Source organism: Dreissena polymorpha, chromosome 9 (genome assembly GCF_020536995.1).
Source record: "Dreissena polymorpha isolate Duluth1 chromosome 9, UMN_Dpol_1.0, whole genome shotgun sequence".
In the NCBI taxonomy this organism is placed as follows: domain Eukaryota; kingdom Metazoa; phylum Mollusca; class Bivalvia; order Myida; family Dreissenidae; genus Dreissena; species Dreissena polymorpha.
In genome coordinates, this window is record NC_068363.1 from 67,869,326 (window position 1) to 67,877,418 (window position 8,093).

Below are 8,093 nucleotides of genomic sequence, written 5' to 3' on the forward strand. Positions count from 1 at the left end.
CTTATTCCATATTCACGCGTAACAAATTTGTTACAGGGTTTAAAAGAAAAATAATGAAAACATTCCTTCAAAAAATCAAAACAAAATAACTCGAATACATTTACTTAATGTGTTACGTTACATATCCATGTTTCTTCCTCGCGCTTGCATAGGATTTCGTGTTTAAATCAAACCGATATTTTCTAATTCGAATACCAACTTCACATCCACAAAACCTAAAGCATATAACATTATTTTATATGTATGCGATATAAAAGTGCAATCTTGTACATTTCAACATGCATGTCTGTTTTTATGTATTATCCAGTTCCTTTTTCCTTATTCAAGCCGAATAAGGAACTGGCATTTTGTTACTAAAACATCAACGAAATTGATCCAAAGTTAACCACATATAAATGAACATGATTATATATAGGTTGTATATTTAAAATACTAATTGCAATACATTTCTACTTAGTTTTAATTTGACCGGTTAGACAAATGTCGGATCAGTGTGGGGACTTCATATTACAAACGCGCGGTTGCACTTTACTGAAAAAATATTTATATGTTTAAAAAAGATCATGATACCTATAGAAAACTCTCACGAATGAGCGGGCTTTCCACTTTATCCCATTAAACATGGTGAAATATTTAAATATTTCCAGATATTTTAACAAGGTTTTCAATTAATTAAAATTATGTTTGGGTTTGGCATGCAGGTTGCCAGTCGGGTGGGCAGCGTCTATAATTTTAGTTTGCCATCTCAATGAAACTATAACAGGCTTGCCTGGAGTTCTATCTTGTGATGCATATGAGGCTTTGTTGGGTCAAGGTCAATTTCATTGAACTAAAAATATTAAAAATATTTTTCTCTCACTAGTTTTGATAGAGATATTGCAGATTTTGTTTGTAGGTAGGTGACATGAAGACCTAACTCAGGTTAATCTAAAGGTCACTGTTACTAGAAGTAAAAAAGAGAACAAATGCTTTCTGATCAATAACTAAAGTTTGCATTGACCAATCTTAATGAAAGTGTGGATATTGCAAGTTTGCACAAAGATCTAGATTTTGGGATTGCATTTGAAGTTCAAGGTCACTTATATTAAATATAGAAAGAAAAGACAAGACAAGACAAATATTTATTCAGACTTGCACAGTGAACATCGTCTAAACACTAGATATTTCACATACAATTATGTCACAGAGATAAACATAGTAATAATATAAACATAAGGAGCATCGTACACGTTTAAGAAAAGTTACAGAGATAAACATAGTAGTAACAATAACATAATCAGCATCGTATACGGTTACGAAAAGGCAAGGTAATATATAAAGGATTGCTATATAAATTAACTAACAACGTTAGTAATATTATTTCGTAAAATCAGAGCTTCTTTTACAAATTTGGCTAACTTAATAAGTTCAAATAAGAAACATGGCTTCGCGTTAAAGGGGCCTTTTCACGTTTTGGTAAATTGACAAAATTAAAAAAAAAATTGTTTCGATTCGCAAATTTTCGTTTTAGTTATGATATTTGTGAGTAAAACTGAACATTTACCATGCTCTAAAATACCCACTATATGCATCTTTTGACGATTTAAAAACCTGACAATTATAAAGCGTTGTAATGCGAAACGATTCCAAATAATTTGGAGAGTTCTGTTGTTGTCGTTATATTTCGTGAAACTACTAGAATTGCTTATATAAAGTATAAAATACATTCTTCATTGTACATAAACAACATAAATCCAACTTAACCCAACATGATGTCAACTTTACCGGACATTTTGTCTGCTTAACCCAACATAATGCAACCTAATCAATATATCATTTTCTCTCAATAAAAGGTTGTTAGATTAAGCTTTTATTATAAAACTTCGCTGACGAAAACAGTGTTAATTCGTTTCAATTCCATTAGTTTTACCCTTCTCGCAGATGTAATGTACACATATAAATGCAAACGTGCAGTGCAAATAAAATACTTAACAACATTTTTATCTAAAAAATACGTGTATGTTAAAAAAAAAAGTTATTTGAGACAGTTACTTTCAAATTTCGTTGTTAATTGTACGTTTTCATATCATTCAAAAGGATAAATACAGGCAGAAATGTTAGTGATTTAAATAATTAATTATTTTGATAGCGTTTGTTTACGTATATGCATAATTTGCCGATTTTACAATTGTCATGTCTATTTTTGATTTCAATAATTGTTACTGATCGACATGAAACATGGCATGAAACAAAAGCAACATCAACCCGACTAAATAGTCATAAATGATTACCCAGCTATTCCATGACGCCTCCATGACTTCATGTTAACTCTATATATTCCTCTCAGTACTCGTTCTCCAGCCGCAGAGCAAAACTACACCGTCCAGATAAATGCGAATAATGGACATCGCAATGACTGCATCTCCGGAAAACAGTAATGTTCAGTCTTGAGAGCTTAACGCTGTGCGTGGAAAAAAATATTTATACACATTTATTTATTTTCAAAAGTGTACAGATAACCGATAATTTATACATCGTAATATAAAGTGGTTTTAAATAGGACTAAGGTGAATACATCGTCAGACATGTTCAGTTCAGCGGAAACAATAGTGATTGCATTTGCAGTGGCCATTTTGGCGGTTCTTACTGTCTAGGCAATATTATTGTCATTATCTCATTTAAACGGAATCGAGACCAACGCATTTTGGGTAATTATTTTCTTGTGAGTTTGGCCGTAGCGGACATGACGATTGGTCTTGTCTCCATACCTCTATACGGCGTGTACACGTTGGTCGGTTACTGGCCGTTTGGAGCTGTGGTGTGTGATGTTTGGCTGTGTCTGGATTACACTTTGTCCAACGCATCGGTGGCACACCTTCTCGTCATTTCTTTCGATAGATACTTGGGTGTCTGCATGCCTATAGTGCATAGGGCACGGCGATCACCAAAGAAGTTTTTCATTACAATAATGATTGTTTGGATTGTTTCGGCTTTGCTCTGTGCGCCGTGGATCATTTCTTGGCCATATATCGAAGGGCAAAGGACAGTTCCAGAAACAGAATGTTATATCGCGTTTTTTAATTCTCATCCTAGCATAACAATAATTCTGACACTATTGGTATTTTATATACCAATGCTGATCATTATAGTGCTATATTTGTGTATTTATCGAAAGACCTTGTTACGAAAGAAAAACTTAGCTAACCTGGTAGCAAATGGTTTTCATTCATCCAACGATGACACCATAACTTACAACAAACAGGTATGCAAAAGTTGCTTTAATAAATGTGTAATGTCAATATGCTGTAAGCAAGTTGTAAATGTGGACGATGACATATCGAATGATGAAAACACACAAGAATGTTTTGTTGAAATTACGACGGTGTCGGAAAACGTTATGTTATCAGATGCAGAAGAAGTCATTCGAACGACTGCTATTGCAGCAGAGATTTCTGAGCCAATCATGGACAACCGAAGTCACAATACCAACGTTGACAATCACGTCAATACCTTGAACAATGACCGGCCCCATTATCATCGAGAACAGATACAGGTCCGTAAAGTTGCCAAAGTTATAAGCGCCCTTTTAATTGCCCATTTGGCTATGTTGCTGCCATTTTACGTGTTCACCGTGTTGAATACACTGTGTTCCACGTGTGGCAATGACACCGCCTGGCCCTGGCACATTGGTGAGTTGCTTGATTATATATATATATTAAACTTTGTTATTCCAATGCATTTAGCTTCACGTGTTTGTCTATCTATAATTAATTATTTATTAAATCTTGTACTTCGAGCAGAGCCTTTCACCAGCCTATATTTTCGTTTCGTATAGGTAGCAAGCAAGCGCTAATGCTTATGCTATTGTAACATGCTATAATTAGCTATAATTGTTATGTATTTTAAGTACATCTAAATTTACAAAAGCAATTATATTACTATTACTATCATGTATTGTTCAACAACTCTCAAAGATGTACATACTGTATGCACGTATCATAAGCATGTGCCTCATGGAATGAATCCTTTTATTTGGTTAATAGAAAGTATTAATATTTTAATAATAAGTGTTCATATTAAGAAATAGTATTGGTAAAATACAATATATTTGATATGTTGTTGTATCTAATTAGTTTTATCACTACCTGACGTTATTACACATATTGAATGTAGGATGACTATCGATAGTTATCAAAACAGTAAAACAATATATATAAGTATAGACATTGCAGAAATTGAATATTATATATGAATATATATTTTATAGAATGTAATGTTAAATTGTAATTGCATGCCGTCCATATAAATATATATTATTAAAACTATGTAGTGATAGTTCTGAGGGAAGGTTAAGTGACTATTTGAATATAGTAATAGACAGGAAGCATTCGAATTCATTTACAATACGTTTCGAACATCTTATACTGTGCGTTATGTAAATATTAAATGTGGTACGTGAAAAATGTCAATATATCAAGTTTTTAGCTGTTTTCATATATTAAACGACCCGAATACTTGTTTCTTTTGTTCGGAAGTATATAATAGTGTTGACGTATTTATAATTTTTGTATGATAAGTTTAAAAAAACGTGTTTTCTAGCTAATAATAGACATACAATTCGCATTTGTGTTTCGTTCTTTAGCCTGGGGGTTGTGCTACGTCAACTCCACGGTGAATCCGTTCCTGTACATGCTCTGCAACGTCAACTTCCGGCGCGCGTTCTGTAATATTCTTACCGGTCGTTGTCGAACACAGCAGTAGTCCCTTTGTTACACCAACAGGCGTGCCCCAAAAAATGCAGCTTAGGAGCGCCCAGACCGAACAGAAAGAAGAAGCTACTGATAATTAACTGTTTATGGCTTTCTTTTTGTGTATGACCTCTTTATGGTGTATGGCTTTTTTGTTGCATGGCCTTTTTACTTTGAATTATTTTGTCACAGTATTAAATATGAACAGTAAAATTGGACAATGCGTTTCGGATATCAAACACTTAAGTAAATGCATTTGAAAATACCTACATTGAATATGTCTTAATTTAAGATTATTTTTATAATCTACATTATATAAAAGTGTGTATACGCAGAAACTGCATTACTATGCTGTTCTTAGTCGAGTTCCATTTAAGTGTTTCGCTTTCAAACAAAAGCGACAACATAAATAACTATCCATTATAAGAGCCATTATAAAAAAGGCTACTTTTACACGAATGTGAGTAAAGATGTTCAGCTCAAGAATGAATGTCTGTAATACTTATTTGCTACTTCAGAATGACACTCTAAAATGTTTAAAAGCGTCATGTTTAAATAATGCTTAAATATACGTCAGACATGTTGGCTCATATTAAGTATATCAAACTAAATAAATATGATATTGTTTAAGCAGCGGCATGGTGTGTCAAACGTTGCAAAATTCAATGTTCCCATATGTATCTGGTATATTTGTATATAATTATTTTTATAAGTTCTGTATTTTGATGTTTGCGTGATATAGTTTAAACAACTTAGAAATATCTTCTGCAAATCATTCCAAGAAGTCCGTACAGGACAAATAAAAATTAAACTTTCCATGACAATTAAAATATGCAATGCACACCGGTATATTCATCCAGGGACCTATGCAAACAAATGTTTGTGTAGGTCCCTGATTAATCAAAACTGTTCAGTTTGTTGAAATATGTTTAGTCATCTCTATTAGTACACAAAGTCTTGACATTCGTGTTTTATGTATTTAATACCTAAACGAGTTTATCGTTAAATAATTGCGCATCATATACTAAGGTGAAATTTAATGTATGTTGAACAGTGTTAATTTTACAGTAAAATACAAGTTATCTGATAAGTTGCTAATATCTGAAGTAACATATTTTTTATTGAAAGCTTAGTTATGTTAATGGTCAAAGGTCGGGTGTCCCTGCTTCCTTTGGGGCGTCAGTAACTTGTCAACATGACTACGGCGTATTCATCAAACCAGATTTAGACGTAGAACAGACTTAGAACAAATACCACAACGTCAAATATATATTACCAGGCCAACAAACAATACATGTTGTAGATAAAGAATAATGTTATACGAGATGGTAATAAAAGAGCAAAGTACTAAGAATACTAAAGTTTCAAAAATATTCCTGACACTTATTCTTCTTTTAAAGAAATGGTGATGAATAAGGACCCATGCCTAGTGCTGTTGCGAAATAATATCATTATACCATACATATACGAGTTGGAAGAATCATCATTTTTAAGAATACTAGTTTCGTTGGAGATTGTTCTTGCGTCGTGATAAAAAGTATTTAAATGTTTTTCAGTAACCGTTGTCATACATTGTTCTAACAAAGAATACTTCAAGAACAAGCATAAGATGATATGTACAATATTAGGTATTATTTCCGAATGTACAATAAAATATTGAGTAAATGGCTCAGCCATATTTACATTTAAAGTGTGAACACTGATGGACTGGGAGGGAATAAAACAAGTTCTATTTGGGGCGATAACCTATGTTAGTATTTTGATCATGAACATGGTGTAACCAAGAATGTTAAATAAAGTATCGCACCACATTTCTTAGAACAATAAACTGTATCATCGTGAATTTTCAGGATTTGTCGTCAATCAGTAATTGATTTTTTAATGATTTGGATAATTGTAAACAATGTTGTCAATAGCAATAAATAACAGGCAATACTCGAGGGTACAGACTGATAACGATTGCATCCAATTCTCAAAGCCGTGTAATCTCTGGGTGAAGATTTGAAACATGACAAATAGCGCCACTGGCAATTAACATGTATTAACAATCAATGTTCTATTGAAGATGATATTGTATAGTCAGTTAATACATCTCATTAAGGGTGCTGTGAATCTTCTATAGGATGATCAATACTGTCAGTCCGCTGATATAATCTTTTGAACAAGGACGAACATTACAGGTTACTCGGTAGCTTTCAAAATTGTTGTATAGACCAGTTCGCGTGACGTCACGCGCACCTGCGTCTTTACATCTCGACTACTCTGGTAGGCAAAAGAAAGACACAATCAAATGTGAGAAATAGGGCTTGATATTTAAATTATTATATTTAGATGTTATTCTTAAACATGCCAACAAGTTGTTCAACTGTACGGAAACAAATAAGATTGAAAACAAGCAATAAATAGATATATAGCATTAGGGACGTAGATAATGTTATCTACGTCTCTGATTTCATTTACAGAACACTTAAAAATTTGTCTGGGAAAACTAACACTTTCAAACATTAAATAAATATTAGAAATAAATGAATATTACATTTAATTACGTTTATTGTTTTATTTGATTGTTTGCATCAATATAAAAATCGTGTAAGCCTTTGTATCCCGGTGTTCAACTGCCCGTTAGTTCAGAACGAACCAAATATCTCGTTTTGATGAGATATTTTCCTGACTAAACTAACAACATAGTGCCATAAACCACACCGGGTGGCAGATGACAGTCTGGTCATTACCCACCACCATGATTATACCACGTCTTCTCTTTCTGATGGTATTACGTAGGCATTTAGTTGATTAATTTATCGCCAAAGTACTAAAATGTTGCTTAAATCGAGACTGTACACCGTAAAAACTAAAAAAGTTATTAATGATACAATTTACGTAAAAGCATTTAACGTATTTAGCGGGTATCGCTTAATTAAAACTACGCCATTCCGTATGAAGATTTAATGCTACGACAATGCACGAACTGCATCATAAAAACAAGAAATTACGTTTGACACCAACGGGGGTAAATAATTTGTACGAAAACATAACAGATATATAAATTTATATATATATATATATATATATATATATATATATATATATATATATATATATATATATATATATATATATATATATATATATATATATATATATATATATGTGTGTGTGTGTGTGTGTGTTAAATTTTAGATATTTGTCACTCATTTTCACAAGCACAGTTTTCAATATACATGAATACACAAATTCAATTTGAATCACGTGAAGTGCTGTTTGTTTTTAAATTTTCGTTTTTTCCAAATGTATGTTAATATTCCTCAAAAGTGTCATTCATTGTACAAAAACCCATCCAATTTAAAATCACATTTAAATACAGCC